General features: G+C 43.4%; 1 pseudogene; it reads left to right on the forward strand.

The window, feature by feature from the left end:
- The first annotated feature begins 809 nt into the window (after positions 1–809).
- Positions 810–6911, forward strand: LOC123050870 (disease resistance protein RGA2-like; annotated as a pseudogene).
- Positions 6912–8868: the final 1957 nt, after the last annotated feature.

The following is an 8868-nucleotide window of genomic DNA, read 5'->3' on the forward strand; positions in this document are numbered from 1 at the left end:
CCAAAAAAAACCACCTGAATGGAGCATTTGCCCGCTGTACACGCCCCCAACCCAGACCAACTGCGCATCCCCAATGTGCCAACATCGCCTCAAGCTTCCTTCCTAGACCCTAGACAGACAGAATCGCATTCGCCGCCGTGTTCCCTGGGCCTTGGCGCCGTGGCGCTTCGTCCTACCCGGCGGCACCCCGGAGGCCGCCACGCTAGCTTCTCTCCTTCGCCGGCCACCGCGCGCGCACGCTCCGGGTCATTGGCGACGGCTGGCGACCGCGTCGAGGACTCCATTCGCTACGAGGTCGCTCCCTCGCCCACCTACTGCTCCGTGCTTTTTCAGTTGTGCTGCATTCAAATTGTTTAATTCAGACAGAAGCACGAGAAAGCTGAGGAGCTCGCCTGGTTTCCAGGATAGTTTAAGTCCAAAAGGGAATCGCTTTATCAGAAGAGCACGCGGTGTGGAGTGGTTGGGTCCTTGGGTGAAGCTCCCCATGAGCCCGACGACTTGGGGTGGACTCTTGGAGATAACAGAGGAGCTGCTTCCCGTCCCATCCAGATCCACCCATTTCTCTGCTCCGGAGAGCACTCAACAGAGCTCGGCGGCGGCAGGACACCTGACCGGAAGCAGTGCCGATCTACGGTGAGCGCCCCCCATCTTCCTTGGATTTCTTTTACAGCATCAGCGTCCCTGATTTCTTTTACCTTTTACAGTAGTGTGGCCGCGACTGGTAGTTCTTGCTCTCGTCAAATCTCATACTCTAGTTTTGATGGCGACTGGTATTGTCACTTGCAAGAGACATTTCTTTCTTATTAACAAGTTTAAAGCCTTGGTTCCCACCAATGTAAGGTTGAAAAAAGTGGCACTCTATTTTTACATGCTACAGACAAACAGGCAGAAAACATATACGGATGTTTCCCCTGTTTCCCCGGAGGGAGTAGTTCCACCCATAATTCCCAGGCGACTCTCCCACTCCTTGGGACATCAGTAGAATTCTCCATGGCCCATGTTACAAAGAATCTCGTCGGTGCCTTTGGTTTTCTGAAGTTTTGTTACGGGACAGGCGGGGCCTTTTCACGTCAGACTCTGTACCAAAGGACGACACGGAACAGTCGTCACACCACCTGTGGTTTCATGTACTGCTTAAAGAGTCACATGGTCCTCCCAAGGTTCTTTCTCTCTGTTGTTCTATATGTGAATAAATCTCATTTCAGTATATCAGTGTGTATATTTCATGACATATATATTGAGTAAAGCTTGCATTCCACGTACACGATTGTTAGTCAAAGCAAAGTATATTTGTTAATAATTACAATGACATATTAATAACTTTATTTTCACTTGATGATCACTCATGGTGTTTCTCTAACTTGATGATGTATCCGTTTCCGTTGAAACTAATTTCACGGGGAAACTTTAGGTGGAAATAATATGGAGAAAACTTTATAATCGCAGGCTTGTTGTATACTCTTGACTGTAAAATTTACTTCCATAATGCTAGGTTTGTCCTGCCTAAACAAGCTGCAATTGTCTTGCAGGATAGATTATCCCAATAGGAGTAGCTCACACCCACCACGGGGTGAGGAGGACCATGGTTCTTCCGTGAAGCTTCCCAGGAGCTTCATAGCAAACTGAGCCCAACGACTTGTGTTGGGTGGACTCTTGGAGATAGCATGGGGCTGGTCCCCGTCCTATCCAGATCTAGCCATCTCTCTCCTCCTAGTGTGTGTTTCACAGCGCTTGTGTCCGGAGAGATCGGAAGCAGCGCCGCCATCGCAGCGATCTAGGGTGAGCGTCCCTCCCACCTTGAACCACCTTTGGTTGGATTTCCTTTACTGCATCTGCATGCTTGATTTCCTTTGCTTAGATACTAGGTACTTCTTGCTCTCATCACATCATGCTATAGTTTTGACGGCCAGTGGTATTTACGGACAATTTTTTTTGTATATATTAGCTTACATAGACAACTTGGGAGGGATTGGGTATTTTCCCAAAGTTGCCAGGTGTTTGTATTTTTCACCTACAATGGACATGCATTTTGTAAATTTCTGGATCTATTGAGAATTTCTCGACAGAGTGCCCAAAATGTTGTGACCCTACCTCATGTCAATGTTGACGCCCCCCCCCCCCCCCCCCCCTCCCTGTGACGTAGAAATACAATAAAGCTCGCCTGCCGTGGTTGCTTTGCATACTTTATTTAATGTGCTGTTGAAAAATAGAATTCAGCAATCTATTTTATAACAAACCATTTCTGAAAAAAGGGGGAATTTCAGCAAGACAGCAAGGGAGATAGACCGGAGGAAGACAACTGGAGCAGGCAGGACCATGTAGCAGACAACTCTTTGATGTTTCTTTCTTTCGGAGGGCGGGAGATCTCTTCAATGTTTGAACTGCATCATATGTGTTCTTTTTGTTGTGAACTGTCCTCCCAAGTCTCCTTGTCACTGTTCTACTCCCTCCGTCCCAAATAAGTGTCTCAACTTTGTACTAACTTTAGTACAAAGTTGTATTAAAGTTGAGACACTTATTTTGGGACGGAGGGAGTATATGTTAATACATCTCATTTGAATATATCAGTGTGTATTCCACGACATATAAATTGAGTAAAGTTTGCATTGCACGTACACGGTTTCTAGTCATAGCAAAGTATAGTTGTTAATAATTCTCAAAAAATAAAGTATAGTTGTTAATAATTGGAAAGACCTATTGAAACTTTATAACATTATTTGCATTTCATGATGTTTCCCTTACTTGCTGATGTGTCTTTTGAAACTAATTAATTACATTGGTGGAATTTGACTGCAAAATTTACTTCCATACTGCTAGCTGTCTAATGCTAGTTACTTCCACTGTTTGCTGACAGGACGTAAATATAGGTCCAGACTCCAGCCACAATGAGTTTATCTGCTGCCATCGGGTTCATCAGTGGCTTCAATGAGTGTGTCACTCTCTGGCAGTGGGCCAAATCTTCCATTTCATCTCTGCACTTCCGATGGAGTGGAGGTCTCCAGGATCGTGTATTGCAGTTGGAGAGTGGCCTGCAACGTCTCAGAGATACTCTTCCTGCAATGTACGACCTCATTAATAAAGCAGAGTGGAGGAGCCATGAACATAGTGTGGCCAATCTCCTTCCAAATCTCAGGGATGCAGAGTATGAGGCTGAGGACCTTCTTGATGAGTTCAAATGGTACGAGAAGAAGGTACAAGTGGAAGGCAATGCAAGCCAATCTCCTTTCATTGAATTCTTTGATGCCGTCATCCAAGGCAACTCGACAAACTGAATGATGTCCAATTGAGATTGAATCATCTTTCGAGTCAGCTCGATAATATGGGACTTCATGGAGTTACACAACGCTTTGACAGGTTAGTCAGGCCAGAGACCACCTCTTTGCCAAATGAAACAAAAATATTTGGTCGTGACAAAGAGCTGAAACAGATATTGGGATTTCTCAATGTACCCAAAAATTCAAAACGCAAGAGAGGAACTAGTTCAATCAATGCATCATCAAGCACGTCAGCAAGCAACCAAGTTAGAAATGAATCAAGAATATTGAATCTTCATGTTTTGCCAATAGCTGGAATTGGTGGTGTTGGGAAAACTACTTTGGCCCAACATATTTGTAGTCATCAAAGAGAGAAGTCTCACTTTGAGCTGATAATTTGGATTTGTGTCTCAGATGACTTTGATGTGAAGAGGTTAACCAAAGAGGCCATACAATCATGTACTGGAAAGGAGGCGACAACTGATAATTTGGATTATCTTCAGCGTGCTCTCTCTAACCATGTGAGCAATAGAAGGTTATTGATAGTCCTTGATGATATGTGGGATGATGCCTTGAAAGAAAATGGGCAGTGCTGGAAGAGGTTTTGTGCACCTTTTAGAAATGTACAAGAGGGAAGTGCGATGTTGGTCACCACTAGATGTCCAAATGTTACCAAGGGGGTGGGCACAATGGGGCCTGTTATATTAGAAGGTCTAAAGGATGACGTCTTTTGGGATTTCTTCAAATTGTGCTCGTTTGGAACTGAGAATTCTAACAATTATCCTGAGTTAGAGTGCATCGGTAGAAGTATACTTTCTAAATTGAAGGGTTCTCCTTTGGCCGCCAAAACTTTGGGACGTATGTTAAGCATGGACATACAATCATCACACTGGAATTCCATACTTGAGAGTGAACTGTGGGAGTTGAAACAAAAGGAAACTGATATTTTGCCTGCCCTTCGATTAAGCTACATGTATTTGCCATTCTATTTGAAGCAATGCTTCTCATTCTGTGCTATGTACCCCAAGGGTTGCAAATTTGAGAAGGCAAGGTTAGCTGAAATTTTTGTAGCAGAAGGCTTTGTGGAACCTCAAGGTGGTATTCAAATTCAAGATATTGGATGTCAGTATTTTGAAGACCTTGTAGCACGGTCCTTCTTTCAAAGAGTCAGTGGTGGATATGTAATCCATGACTTGTTGCATGACATGGCACAAAAGGTTTCAGAGCACGTTTGCTTCATTTTAAGAAATAAGAGTGACTTTGATAAAGTTCCACAGAATGTACGTCATCTCTACATACTCCCGAGTAGTGACTTTGACCATTCCGACTTGTTGAGCCTATGCAAGTACGTGAAGCTACGTACCATTATTTGCAAAAAGAAATTAGGCAGAAAAACAGGATTAGTAATGGAACAGTGGTGTACTTCTTTTCTCCGTGTGCGGGTAATTTCTTTTGCCTCCGTGGATAATTTACCAGATAGTATTGGGAACTGGAAGCATCTTCGGTACCTTGAAATCTGCTCAACTTCCTCATTGAAAAGGATTCCTTCAAAATTTTGTTGGCTATATAATATGCAGATTATATATGCCAAGAAATGCAAGCTAGTAAGCTTGCCGGTTGACTTTGGTAAGTTGATCAGCTTACAGAAATTTGAATTACATGGACTAATCCTTGATTCAGCTAATGATGAGGGACGAGCAATCAGGTGCTTAAAGCATCTGAACCAGTTTCGTGGACACTTGGAAATGGCTAACATTGCCATCCTAAGTAAGGATCATGCAGCAGAAGCTGGATTGAAGTATAAGAAATATCTTGATAAGTTGATATTGTGTATGCGGCGTGATTTAGGCCTCCCTGAGTCTTATATCCACAACAATGATATAGAAGCGCTTCAAGTTCTGCAACCTCCTATCAGCCTCAAGTTTCTCTTCATCAAGAATTATGCCGGTGTCTCGCTCCCAAGTTGGTTTCAACCACAAAACTTGGCAAGCTTAAAATTACTTACTTTTGATGGTTGTGTTGGACTGAAGAGAATATCTTCCCCCATGATCTCACAGAGCATAAACCTAAATGAGATACATGCAATTGGTACTTTCATGTCCCTGACAGAACTAAGCATCAATAGGTGCGGAAATTTATCGAGCCTAGAAAATTTTCTGCATCCATATTATATACCAGCCATCAAGAAAATAAGAATTGGCGGTTGCAAGATGTTAGAATCAGTACCAACTGAAGTGTTTGGGGATTTTCACTTCCTTGAAGAACTGTTTATAGACAATTGTCCAAACATTCGTCTCCAAAGACTGGTTTCGCCGTCCCTCAAGAAGCTCCATCTGTGGTTTTCTAGTCTCTTTTGCAATATTGATTGCTGCTCCCTCACCTACTTTGATTTTCGTTGTGACTCTGTCACGTCCATCCCTTGCACCACTCTACAAAAGTGGAGTCTTCCGGCTCTACAGAGGTTGGAAATTTGGTGCCAGTCTCTTATATCTATTGGAGGCACCCCTACCCATTCCATTTCTACAGGAACTGGTAGCATTAGACCATTTCCATCCCTTTCTTTCCTGGATGTTAGATTCTGTTACAAATTGACAACCCTTGATGGCATCCTAACACAAGAATACCTACCTGCTATTGAGAAAATTGGCGTCGCATTTTGTCCCGAGTTACTGTCCCTGCCAGTTGAAAGGTTTGTGAGTTCCCCTTATCTGAAGCATCTGAGCATTTATGCTTGCCCAAGTCTCAACTGGCAAAGGGGGCTGGTGTTGCCATCATATCTCCAAAGTCTCTGCTTAGAAAGATGTGGGGATATCTCTCCATATGTTCCCAGCTGCCTACAGAACCTCACATCCCTCGTCTCGCTGAGCATTGGTAGGTGCCAGGGTATAACATCCATTCCTGGTGACATTTGGAGCAGTAATCTTGCATCACTTAAGGATCTGAGGATTTATGAGTGTCCAGACCTAGTTTCATTTGGTGGAGCAGAGGCAGTTGCAAACATAAAGAAGGTTAAGATATACAAATGTCCAAAGTTAAAGGAAGCGGATCAGATCGATAGATGGCCAGCCAAGGTATTTGTGCTTACACTTATTTCCCGTCCCGCCTTTACTTATATTTTGTTCGAAATTCCCTATATACTGGAAATAACTGATGCATTAGGCAGTAGCAATCCAACTTAAACCATTATCTGTAAAGTATGCTTGATTTACTTACTGATTTTTTGACAAGGAGGTTAAAACCCCCGGCCTCCTATATCATCAATGCGCATAACCATCTTGTTTTTGTTTGTTACTTCCAATGCTTAGTCCGTATAGAATCATGATCTGTTAATATTTCCGGAAAGAAAAGTCCGTATGGAATCATGATCTGTCAATATTTCCTGAAAGAAATGTTTGATGTTCGCAAATTGCTTGCATGTGACGCTGGCATGTACATGCATTTTTATCAATAAATTGTTAGTTCCAATGTTTAGTTCATGTAGAATATTTGATCTGTTAATATTTCCCTGGAGGAAAACCATGTGCTGTTGTGTCGTGAAACTCTCCCTTTTGTTATTTGCCACATAGGCTTTACTGACCTTGTTTTCTTCTTCAATGACAGGCGAGCAGGAAGACATAGCTGCATCATTTGGAAAATTGGAACCCCCCCCCCCCCCCCCCCCGACAATGAGACATTATGTTTTCTTCTCCCTTTTAGCAGTTTTCTTGTCCCATCAATAATTCCATCTGCAATCTCATAACTATCAGTTCCCAGTTTGCACACTCGTAATTTTGTTGTAACTTATGAAAACGACAGAATCACTGCATCTGCGACTATCAGTTCCCAGTTTGCATCTCTTGGACATGTTGTATCTGTGTTTTGGTGCATCTCTTGGACATGTTCTATTTGTTGTAACTTATGTGTTTTGGTGCATCTTAACTCTAGAATCACTGTATCTGCGACTTCTTGTCTTTCTTTCGTCTTTAAGTATTACCTTTTTCTCAGGCCTGTGTGACGACCTGCGTGGCCATATCGACGGTTTCTCCTGCTAGAAAATGACTTGCACCACTTTGGTGCGAGTCCAGAGAGGGGGGGGGGGGGGTTTTTTTTGTAATCTTAGCTAGTCTGAAGAACGAGCAGGCAGGCAGTTGGTTCCGGGTTTCAGAAGAAATATTTACTAGTTTGATGTAGCAGATTTGTATGAGCCAGATTTCGCCTTGGATGATTGTTCAGACTACAACAAATTCAAACTAAACTCCTTAGTAAGTGTATGAACAATGAACACTGTTGGCATGTTAAAGATCTGGAATGTGCTTTACCATGCATGGATATGGATGGGCACTGCGTCTGCATCTTCATCTTGATTAGTCTCAACAATGAACTCTTTTGGCATTTGAGGTGTTGATTCATCACTATTTTGGTGTATGATGAAGCATTTCCTTTCTGTTCCAGTGGAACTACGTAGCGGAGCAGAGCACAGAGCCGTCAAACCCCAGTGACAGAACAACAAAAACAGAAGAGTGGTCTAGTGCAGCACAGCAGCTGCTGCTTAAGTTTCAGAGTTATGGGCGCCCTGAATTTGTTGCTGATCGCAGCAGAGTATGTATGTTGTTGGGTTCAATCCGTCCTTTGTCTTGAAAGCCATACATGAACAACACGTTCGTCCTCTGCAAGACAAATGTGTCTGCAAGTGTCCATCACTGTCTGTATGTGCTGGTGGCGTGCCGAATACCGACATCACAACATAATATTGCGTGCGATGGAAACAATGACGAGAATATGGAGTACGAAGGGCTAGTAGGGTAGAGATTCTCCTCCAACAGCAAATATATATTCCTTGTGAAATAATCTGTTTTTTTCTATCCTGAAGAAAATGTGCAGCTTTTCTAAAATGGCGACCATACAAGTAGAGCTCCTTTACGGTGATTGGGGCGGTACTGGGAGTACTTTCAAGTACTTACCCCTTCGATTTTTATTAGCCGTCCGATCTGGTGGGGGATTAAAAATGAATTAACTTAATTAGTTTAATCAGAGAAGGGCATAATGGTCCAGGGTAAAAAAAATTCAACCGATCACGTCCACGACCAGAACCACGTCTAGATCTAGTAGCTCGGTCAAGTCCTCCTTCTCGTCCTCTTCCTTCTGTCCGACGAGCCCGGCGAGAGGAACCAATTCACCGTCGTCGGCGTCGTTCTCGTCCTCCTCCTGGTCCCCTTCACTATAAAAGACGTGGTCGGCGGCAGGAAGAAGAATAAGGCGTGACATCTGCGGCGGCAGTGTCGGTGGCGACGGCGGCGGCGGTATAGGAGAAAGCCCCCCACTGATCCCATCGCTTCCGGACTTGCATCTTAAGGTATGAATCGCCTGAATCTCAACTTACTTTGATTCGTAGCCTGCACTTCCTACTTAGATTTGTTTAGTCATCATCGATTTAGGTTTCCCTAGTGCATGCAATTCAATTTAGCAGTACTTACATCTCTGATCACGTTTGATTTTTATTAGCCGTCTGATCTTGCGGGGAATTAAACTTGAGTTTATTAGAGTCATCATCCATGCTAGGATAGTACTTGTTGGGCGTTGATGATTGGTTTCCCTCACATGTCAAACGAGCAAAGTCTTTTCCATGCACTTGTCT

Source organism: Triticum aestivum, chromosome 2D (genome assembly GCF_018294505.1).
Source record: "Triticum aestivum cultivar Chinese Spring chromosome 2D, IWGSC CS RefSeq v2.1, whole genome shotgun sequence".
NCBI lineage: Eukaryota > Viridiplantae > Streptophyta > Magnoliopsida > Poales > Poaceae > Triticum > Triticum aestivum.